Below are 11,017 nucleotides of genomic sequence, written 5' to 3' on the forward strand. Positions count from 1 at the left end.
TTTTATGCCACTGTGATATGAGAAGATGCTTGGTATGATTTCTATCCTCTTGAATTTGAAGAGACTTCGCCTATGTCCAAGATTATGGTCTATCTTTGAAAATGACCCAGGTGCACTTGAGAAGAATGTATATTCTGTGGCTTTGGGGTGAAATGTTCTGAAGATGTCAATTAATTCCATCTGGTCTAGTGAGTCTTTTAGGATTGATGTTTCTTTGCTGATTTTTTGTTTAGAGTATTTGTCCAATGGTGATAGTGGGGTATTAAAGTAACCTTCTATGACTGTATTGCTGTCAATCTCTCCCTTGATATCTTCCAGAAGTTTCTTTATGTATTTGGGTGCTCCTGTATTGGGTGCATATATGTTTACCAGTGTTATTTCTTCTTGTTGTATTGCTCCATTTAGTGTTATGAAGTGGCCTTCCTTATCTCTTTTTAAGTCCTTCACTTTGAGATCTAATTTTTCAGATATAAGTATTCCTACCCCCGCTTTTTTTTTCCATTTCCATTCGCCTGAAAAATCTTTTTCTATCCCTTCATCCTCAGTCTGTGTGCATCTTTTTTTCTGAGGTGGGTTTCTTATACACAGCAGATATATGGATCATGCTTTCTTTTTTTTTTCAATTTTTTTATTAAGGTATTATATGTGTACATATCCTACCATTGCCCCCCACCCACTCCCATACATGCCCTCACCCCCCAGAGTTTTGCGTCCATTGGTTATGTTTATATGCATGCATACAAGTCCTTTGATTGATCTCTTATCTTCCCCACCTCTCCCTAACCTTCCTGCTGTAATTTGACAGTCTGATGCTTTACTGCCTCTGTATCTATCTTTTTGTTCAAGTTTATAATGTTCTTTATTATCCATAAATGAGTGAGATCATGTGGTATTTTTCTTTTATTGACTGGCTTATTTCACTCAACATAATGTTCTCCAATTCCATCCAGGTTGCTGCAAATGGTAAGAATTCCTTCTTTTTTATGGCAGCATAATATTCCATTGTGTAGATGTACCACAGTTTTCTGATCCAGTCATCTGCTGATGGGCACCTAGGCTGTTTCCAGATCTTAGCTATGGTGAATTGTGCTGCTATGAACATAGGGGTGCATATATCCTTTCTTATTGGTGTTCCCAGTTTCTTAGGATATATTCCTAGGAGTGGGATTACTGGGTCAAATGGGAGTTCCATTTTCAGTTTTTTGAGGAAACTCCATACTGTTCTCCACAGTGGCTACACCAGTCTGCATTCCCACCAGCAGTGCACGAGGGTTCCTTTTTCTCCGCATCCTCGCCAACACTTGTCGTTTGTTGATTTGTTGATGATAGCCAAATTCTGACAGGTGTGAGATGGTACTGCATTGTTGTTTTGATGGATCATGCTTTCTTATCCAATCTCTTACCCATGGGTCCTCAAACTTTTTAAACAGGGGGCCAGTTCATGGTCCCTTAGACCGTTGGAGGGCCAGACTATAGTTTAAAAAAAACTATGAACAAATTTCTATGCACACTGCACATATCTTATTTTGAAGTAAAAAAACAAAAGGGCAAAAACACCCGCTTCTGGCCCACAGGCCGTAGTTTGAGGATGCCTGCCCTAGAGGCACGAGAGTGGATGAGAGAGACAAACTAGACATTATTGCTGATGTCCAACTATTTATTTGACAACTAGTATCTAAAAGGTACTTCAAGATGCCCTAAGATCCTGATCACCACAGAACTTCTGACCTCAATGTACTCCTCCAGATTTTTCCTGGATCTCTTTCTCTGTCTCCTACACCCCACATCCAATCTTTCAGCAAATCCACTTGATTCCATGCTTTCAACAAATACAGAAACTGACCCCTTCTTCCTACACTTGTCTGACCACCCTCACCTGTCACCTGGATGACTGCTCGTGCCTCCTCACTGGGCTCCCTGCCCTCCACCCAGCAGCCACACAGGTGCTAAGGAAAGTAGGATAAGGTGAACATTCTGATTCTTTTCCTAAAGCAAGTTTTTCTGTCTGAATCTATGGCAGAAATGTGGGTGAGGGGTCGTGGACAGAGGTCAAAAGTTCTTTCTGAGTTTTCTTTCTTAAAAGCCTGAAATCAATATCCAAAAATAGGAACTTCAGAAAGGCTAAATTTTGGATGGCTTCACTAAACACAGATCACTTACTCCAACTGGGGCTCTGAGCCCTCCAGAGGCTCCTCAGATCACTCAGAGGGAAGCCAGACTTCTGGCTATGGCCTCTCCCTCTCTGACTCCATCTCCTCTCATCTCCAGCTCTGTCTCCTCCAACCAGCTTGTCTCCTTTTTGCTGCTCCAACATTTTTAAATGGAAAGAAATAAAAACACTCCACACATGCCTTATTTCACTCTAACGTGCCATCACATTATTACTGTTGTTGCTGTGTGGGTTACTGGTTGACTCCCCCACCAGCATGCCATGTCCATGAGGACTGGGATTTTGTCTTGTTCAGACACCTGCACCCCCAGTGCTTAGAGCAGTGTCAGCAGATGGTGAGCAAAGAATGAGTAAAGAAGTTACACACGTGATCATGGTTGAAAGGGTGAAATATGGAGCGTCATGCTCTCACACAACTGGGATTCTGACCTAGACTGAGGGACCAGGGAGACTTTCCTGAAGAGCGGCATCTAATAGATGGAGAGCCCACGTTAACCTAGAGCTTACTGGGGGGGGGGGGAGGGAGGGTGGAGTGCAGGAGTAAGAGGTCCAGGCAGAGGACACAGCAGTTGCAAAGGCCAGGAGGTGGGAAAGTCGAGGGAAGTAAATGAGTTAAACAGACTCCTTTGTTTTGGGTGATTAAATGAACTAATAGACATGAAGTGCCCAGTACACAGTGTGTGCTGGAGAAAGGCTAGCTGTTGTCATTATTGCACATCCAGGGTGTGACCAATTGGGAAAAAATAGCAGAATAAAGGGTTTCTTTCCTCCCAAACTACACAAGCAATTCATGACATCAAGCCTTGATCACAGCTTGACTGTGGTATAATTGACAGGCAATAAACCACACATATGTAAAATGTATAATCCGGTGAGTGCTGACACACATACACACTCCCTATAATGCAAAAGTTTCTCGTGTGCTTTTGTAGTCCCTCTCTCTGCACCCCACCCCACAGTCATAAAGCAATCACTCCACCTGTCTATCTTGATAGATTAGTTTGCATTTTCTAGAATGTTATATACATGGAATTACACTGTATGCTCTCCTTTTGGTCTGCCTTCTTTCAGTAAGCATAATGATTTTTATGAGATGAAATTCTTATAACAAGATATTAATCCTTTTAAAGTGAACATTTCACTGGCAGTATAGCCACAATGTTGTTCAGCCACCATGTCACCTAATAGTAAAACATTTTCATCATCCCAAATAAAACTCTGAACCCAATGAGATGTTGCTCCCATCCACCAGCACCTATCCCTCAAATCCACCAATCTGAATTCTGTCTCCTTCTCTTTCTTGTCCCCTGTTTTCTGTACCATCTACCCTGCCAGCCTGTACATCTGGTGCTCCACTTGTCCCAATGTCAGGGCACTAATATAAGCCTTCAAGAGATTATTCTTTCTCTGAACCTCGTTTCTCATCCCCTCACACCCATCTAGCTCTGAGGAAATGGCACCCCAAGACCACTGCACCAGCTCCAGTGGCTGCTTTCTCAATAGGTAGGTCAGCCCCACTGGTGTTCCTCAGCCCAACCTAAACCCACACATAGAGAGCCTTCCTACATTACACTCTCGGTGACATTGAACTCAAAATGCCTCACACCCCCAAAACTCCCAAGCTGTACAGTTTCCCATCCTGACTCTGAACAAACCCCATCCCTCCATGACCCATTCCTATTCTTCCTTCTGCTTAACCTCAATCCAACTTTGGCCAGGTCTCCAAAACTTCCCACCAAATACCCCAGAGACCACAATGAGCAGGAAACAAAAGAGAACCAAAGTAGAGATTTATTTCCATCTCCCAGGTTCTGCTTGTTGACTCTCTAAGGCCAGGCACATAGAGTTTGCAAAGCAAAAACAAAAAAGAGATAAATAATGAGGACCCTGATGTTTGGCCTAAGTTCTGGTCATGGAGGGCTGGAAACAGGGTCGTCCCGTGTAAGCCTGCAGGTGGCTGACATCACAGGGACCTGCATGTTTACTGCAGTTGTTCTTTTACCACTGAATATTTGTTTAATTCTCTGTGATATTGTTCTTTGAAGATGCAGTGAAAATGAATATGGAATGAGAACACTTTTGATGGTTAGGTCATGTCTTCTCAGATCTGGTGCAAAGGCCACTCAGAGGCAACCTGGGAAATATCTGGGAAGACATGCCATCTCCTACTGTGAAAGCCACGTCAGAAGAGAGAAGGCAAAGTGGGAAACATTTATTTGGAGGATTGTAGCCACATAAGGAAAGAAATGGGAAATTTTGAAAATATGATAAGGATTGACACTGTAAGATGACAGGTTCTGCTAATTACAGGTAGATGATGTCAAAGTAAAACTTGAGCCACACAAATTTAGGGAGGCAGGAAGTCCTTATTCAAGACCATGCAATAGGGTAGTGAGACTGACTTCAACACCACTGAAATAAAAGGCTGGAGAGATTTTAAGAATAGGAGAAGGAATCGTAGGCATCTGTGATTGCTTACTGGACTGACACAAACGATAAATAAAACTCATGAAATCCTGACAGGAGGGTTTTCATTATTTTTATTATTGTTACATTTAAACCTCACTCAAGGATAAGTTTTTATTGATGAGAGAGACAAACAGAGAGAGAGAAAGAGAGAGGAGAGAGAGAGAGAGAGAGAGAGAGAGAGAGAGAGAGAGAGATGAGAGAGAAAATAACCAGTTGCCTCCCATAAACCTTGACCAAGGATTGAACATGCAAACTTTAGGTGTTCAGGACAAAGTGCCAACCAATTTGGCCACACTGGTGAGGGTAAGCAGGTTTTTTTACATCTTGGTTTCAAATGTTCCCTCCCAAGTTAGGCTCCTATCCTTCCTCAGAGACTGAGACACAGAAAACAGGAGAATTAAATTTTAACAGAATGGACCCAGACCTTCTAGGCAGATATTCTATGAAACATATGCCTGGCAAGAAGTTGTGTTTTTTAAAAATACACTTTTATTGATTTTAGAGAGAGGTAGGGAGAAGGCGAGAAACTTAGAAACATCAATGATGAAAGGTAATCATTGATTGACTGCTTCCTGCACACCCCTACTGGGGATCAAGCTTGAAACCCAGGCATGTGCCCTGCCTGGGAATTGAACCATGACCTCTTGGTTCCTGGGTTGATGCTCAAACACTGAGCCATTCCAGCTGGGAGGCAAGAAGCTTTTAAGGAGACTTAGGTATATTTCAAAAGGACAGAGAAACAATCTGCAATTACAAATTGCAGTTACATTCCTAAAGGAAATGCTCTAAAAAAGTAGAGGTAAGAGGCCTAGTCAGGAAGAAAGGTTAGAGACTCTGAAGGAATAATGAGGCCTCTGGTTCATAACACAGCTACTTTCTGCACAGCGGAGGGAAACACAACTGCATCATTTCAGCCAAGACCCAGTTTACATCGCCACAGTTCCTGCAATTTGTAAAGAAGTGCAAGTTCCCAGCCATTTATAAGTAGATGCAAAATAGCTAAGAGACTGAACAGAGATAGCATCTGATCTCCCAGAAGACAGTGATTCTGGAGTTTTCCATGGAGACATTACATTTCTCTCTACAGTCACCTTCCCTTTGATCAAACATCATCTTCAAGGAAGAAGAGTATTTTGATCCTATCACATATATGGTAGGTGTCATTCAATATGGCCTGATTAATGACCTAAGTGCAGAGGAACTGACATTCACCTTCTAGTTTGCTCTGATGCAGGTTTTCTTATGAAACCTGAGATGGGAGATTTAACAGCCTCTTGATGTTAGGCGGCCTCACCCTCACACTTCAGCTGCAGTCTCTAGTTTTGGAAGATGCCCTCCTCTCACACAGATTATAAGTCTTTATCAGGTCAAAATTAGCTCCATAAAAGGTGAGTTTGTTTATAATTCTGTTTGAACTAGGACATTTGCTAAGCTTTGCTTGTATTACCAATGTTTCCAACTCTATTCTATCAAAAAGAGGACAGGGTGCTATTGAACTTATGCAAATAAGTCTAGTGCCATAACCAAAAGAATACTCCAGAGGACATTAGTAATTTGGGGGAAGACAAAGGTCACTGTTGAATCTCACATAGGTGTTCTCTTGTCCATTCCCATCATCACCAGTGTCCAGGCACCCTCAACATGTCTCCCTGGAAATGGGAGAGAGCTCAGATTCCTGTGAAGCACATGGTGTCCCCTTCCATTTTGGAAATGATGCAAATGGGACCAACCAGAGATGGGATCCAATGTGGTATGTTACCTTACATCAACAATAATGACAATGCCAGCTCACATTTTTTTGTATTTATTGATTCAAAGCAAGTCTTCGACGCAATTTCCACCACAAGTACTAATAGGTACTTTTTTTTTTTTTTAGTTTATGAACATAGAGGAAGGGAGGAGGATCACTAGTACTTGACATCTAACTCTACAGGCGCACTTTCAGTGTAGCTGATGGGGTTTGGATATTTTACACTGGTAATTCCCAGCATCCTCTCTCCTGACAGGGTGTATGGTGAGGGTTCTGTCGTCCTGGGGCAGCGTCATCCTTACCCTGGGCCACAGACTCGTACCATTGAATAACCAGTAGGTGGACCTCACTCTTGAGTAGCAAGTCATGACCACCGGATCCTCATTCTCTATGAATGTGGTGTTGCTGGATAGGAGTATGGGCACACTCAAAGGCCCTATGAAGAAATAGAGGGTGAGAATGATTGAGTGCGGGCTTGAGACCTGGGGCCATGCTCCTGCCTCAAAGATCTCAGCCCTGACTCTGATTGTTATGAGGATAATTTGGTTCCACAATAAAAATTAATTCTAAATTTGCCATCACTCACCAGACCAAATCTACCCCTCGAAGTGAAGACACCTAAGAAGGAAGGATATGAACCAATGAATGATCTAGGGAGCCAAAGACATCTAATAAGGCCACTGGAATTGGAGGAAAAAGGAGGCTATGGCTGCAGATAGACCTCAAGTGACTCAAATCAATTTCTCATGGTCTGTGTGACTCTGCTTAGGGACTGTTTCTCCTTGTGCCTCACTTTCCCCTCAGTGAAGGAAAGTGAATATTTGACTGCCAGGCTGACAAAGTACTACTCACAAAATATTCACAGCATCTGACATAAATATTGGGAAGGAAAACTGCTCAAATGAGAGGCATTTGTTATTGATGGACTTCACCAGAGAATCCCCTGGGCTGAACCCTGGTGGATGAGCAGCTGCCAGGGGAATCTTTACTCCTGCTCCTCCCTTGGGACACTAACCTTTCTCTGGACTCTCCTAAGTCCCCCAGAACAGTCAGCTAATAATCTGTGGAGCTTGTCCAGTTGTGCTCTCCACACACAGTCTCAGGTGAAGGACCAGGATCCATCTCGGAAAAGACGTGGCTCTTAAGTTTGAGCCCCAACTGGTGACCTTCTCAAGAGCCTTATGACTCTGGCTCATGGGAAACTGTTGTTCTCACTCAGCCCTTCCCAGGAGGCAAAACCGAACCAGACACAGGCTCACCAGGGCCTGTGGAGTCAGGACATTGTGACAGGGGCCTGGAGAGGGGCTGCCCAAGCTGAGCTTCTCTGTGAAGAACCCAGGGAGCCCCTCAGGCCAGGTCCTTACAGAGCCCTGCTGGGTCTATCTCAGGATCATGGTCAGGGAAAGGGGCCCAGGGACCTGGACTGAGACTGGTCTCTCTGTGCTGACTCACTCCCATCAAATTGGTCCTTCTCTCTGTGGTGAATGTCTGTGGGGCTGGAATCTGGGAAGGGAACTCTGACCTTAGGAAGTTTGTGTCCACTGTGTGTGTCCTGCACTAAATGCCCAAACCCATCTTGGGACATGATGCAGAGGGGGATGGAGGAGAGTCCAGGGCTGGCAGTCCTATGTGGGAAGTAGAATTCACCCCACCCGACAGCAAGAGGGCAGAGAGCAATCACTCACTGTAGACGGTGAGAGATCCAATTCCAAATGCTCTTTGAAACTTTGGAAGGAGAGCTACTACCATGTAGAGTCCTTCATCGCTCGTAGTGACGTTTCTTATGATCAGGGATCCGTCACACTTTACTGTCTCTCGACCACTGTATCCGGGCCCTGTTATATAGTTAACTGAACCCAATGAAAATATCCCAATGAAATTAGAGTACTCCATCTCTATTCCCCTGTACCACATAAAGGCTATAATATTATGAAGACTATTGCGGATAGGTAGAATCACATCCTGCCCTTCAGCAGCACCGGACGAGACAAAAGCAATTTGCGCAGTGGTGGGCGGGATCCAGATGGGAAGAAAAGAAGGGAAAACTAGAAGGGAAGAGAGAAATTTATCAGTATTTTGATCTATGTATTGGGATGGAGAGATGAGGCATTTCTCTTAATCTATCAGCCTTGGTGTGCATGTGAGTTCCTGTGTGCATCTCCTTGGTCAAGGTCAGCAACATGGCCACCATTGCTTCAGCACCTCAGAACCTATGCTTTTTGTCTTGGATTCTCTTTCCCAGCACTCTGTGTGGCTGTCCTTCTTACTGCCCTCAGATCCCTGTTGACACTCAGCGGCCTTCTTGGAAGACGTTCCCTGACCATGTCCTCTAAAGACCCTCTATCTTCACTCTCTGACCTGTCCCCACTCAGTGCCCTTCAGGGCACTTGTGGATACCTGATGTCACAAGTAGATCTCATCTCTATTTTCTCTCCATATAGTGTGAGCTGCAAGTGGACAGGGGATTTAGTGATCTTGTGCCCCCCAGTGCTTGCAATAGGCTGCAAACACCTGTGGGTGCATGAATGAGTGTTCCCAGGCTTGACCATGTCCCATGCCGTATTTTCCTATATTTGTACTTGTTCGTGGGGACAATGGTTAGCACCCTGGTTAAAATGTTTCTGCTATCACCTGAAATAAATTGTTATTACTGTGGTCATTTGTCAAAATTCAATACTAAGTGATGAATAACTTAGCAAATGAACCGCAACTGAGGTTTTCCTGCCCCTCACCACTTCCACATCATGAGATCTTCCTGTTGCTGAGCCCCTTCTCTCATCCTATTCTGCGCCCCTGTGCTTTCACTCAGGTCCAAAGAGAAGTCCTTCCTCCCCTCCCAGAGTGCTGTCCTCCCCAGGAGATCTTGGCCACTCTCCGATTCCCAACCTCCCTTCCATTCCCAGGAAGTGTCCCCTCCTTACCAGCAAGCAGGAGCCCCAGCCAGGGGATAAGTCCTCTGTGGGCAGAGGCTGCAGGGAACTCCATGGTGACTGCTGCCTGCTCCGTCCCTCCCTCTGAGAGATGAGCTCAAGGTCCAGTAAGGCTCCCAGGCACCTCTGTCCAGACTGGTGGGATGTGCTGTCCCTCCTTTCTGTGTGCTGAGCCTCCTCCTGGGGAAAGATAACCTCCCTGGTCATGTGGGCCAGGGCGGGGTCAGAGCCCAGGATCCTCCCTCTCCCTCCCCTCATTTTTGCCAACCCTGTTGCCCCTATCAGTTTACCTTTTCTCTGTATTTTGATTCACTGGAAAATGCTGAAGCCTCTGAAAACACACAGTCATAAAAACAGAAACACACAGATGCACAGCCACATGACCTGAAAAGCACTGGTCATTCTCCACAGCTCCCTGTCAGTGCACATTTAACTTTTCCCTTCAGAGCAAGAGGTCTGGGCCCCCCTCAGCAAAATTGTCAAGGGATGCCCCTTCTCTACATTGGATCTCCTGTGAAATGAGTAAGAATTGGGATGCCCTGGGGACATTTTTGAAAGGCTGCTTCAGCAGCTGCCCAGCTTGCATGGATGCCAGGATGAGACACTATGAGGTGAGGGTGGGGACCCTGCCCCTCTTCTGTGCACAGGGAGGGTCTCCACATCCTGTTAAAATGCATATTTTGACTGAGGAGGTGTGTAGTGGACCAGAGTCTCTGCATCTGACAAGCTCTCAGGGGAGGTGGATCTTACTGGCCTGTGGAGCCCACTTGCAATAACATGGCTGATAAGGGCACATGTCCTCTTGAGAGGATGACCCCTCACCCCAGCATTGGCCCCTGCTTCATCGTGGTCTTCGGTTTGTCCGCACAACACAGAGTACCCCAAGGCCCAAAACTGTGGATTACTTCTGGTTGTGATACTGAAACCCCTCTGGGCACCAGGTCTTCCCCGTGTTTTCAAATGTGCTGGGAAGATGGGATTTCCTCCCAGCAGGAAGGCCACAGAGGTGACTGGCGGTGAGAAGGGGTCATGCTAGGTGATCACTGCAGAGGGGACCCTCCCTCTATCTCAGGTTGTCACCAGCCTGGCCATTGTTTCCAGAACAGAGACCCCATCACCACGCATCTCAGAAGGACATGCAGTTTGCAGGTGTGAAGAGTAAGGTGTGAAGCAAGGACTATGGTGGGAGCCCAGGTGGCTGTGGGCTCCATGGTCCTTGGGAATATTTTCAAGAAGACCTTCCCTCTCTTTGTTGGTTGACCCTGTCCATGTCCTCCCTTACTATTCGGGCAGCCTCTGCCCTCTGCCTGGGAGACTTTTTTGAGGTCATCTTTCCTTACCCATGTGTGGCTTCAGTTATGATATGGGGAGCAACATAGAGATCCCAGAAAAAGCATCAGCCCCTGGACCCTGTCAAGGTAAGAAATGTCCAAACCTGTGGAGGATTGTTTTGAGTATTTCAGCTGAATTGATGTCATATGACTGCAAGCAAGATCTCAAATCCTGAGAAGAACAGTTTTGTAGCTTATTTTATACATTATATTCAAAAAAAGATGAAAAATGTTGCATGAAATCTCCTGGACAGTGAGGGAAAGGATAGCAGGGAGATTTCTAGAAATAAATAAAAAGACAAATGGTGAAACAGGTATTATTTTTACATTGGAGGGTCCAGGATAGTTACCATTTACAGCAGGTACA

At 45.1% G+C, this 11,017-nt stretch overlaps 1 long non-coding RNA gene across 1 annotated transcript; it reads right to left on the reverse strand.

Annotated features, from left to right (window-relative positions):
* Nucleotides 1-6,427: 6,427 nt before the first annotated feature.
* Nucleotides 6,428-9,492, reverse strand: LOC307116304. The gene is made up of 3 exons (XR_013815201.1): nt 9,311-9,492; nt 8,075-8,434; nt 6,428-6,825 (listed from the first exon to the last, which is right to left on the reverse strand). It is a non-coding gene; the product is annotated as an uncharacterized lncRNA (long non-coding RNA).
* Nucleotides 9,493-11,017: the final 1,525 nt, after the last annotated feature.

Source organism: Cnephaeus nilssonii (genome assembly GCF_951640355.1).
Source record: "Cnephaeus nilssonii genome assembly, chromosome: 20".
Taxonomy (NCBI): domain Eukaryota; kingdom Metazoa; phylum Chordata; class Mammalia; order Chiroptera; family Vespertilionidae; genus Cnephaeus; species Cnephaeus nilssonii.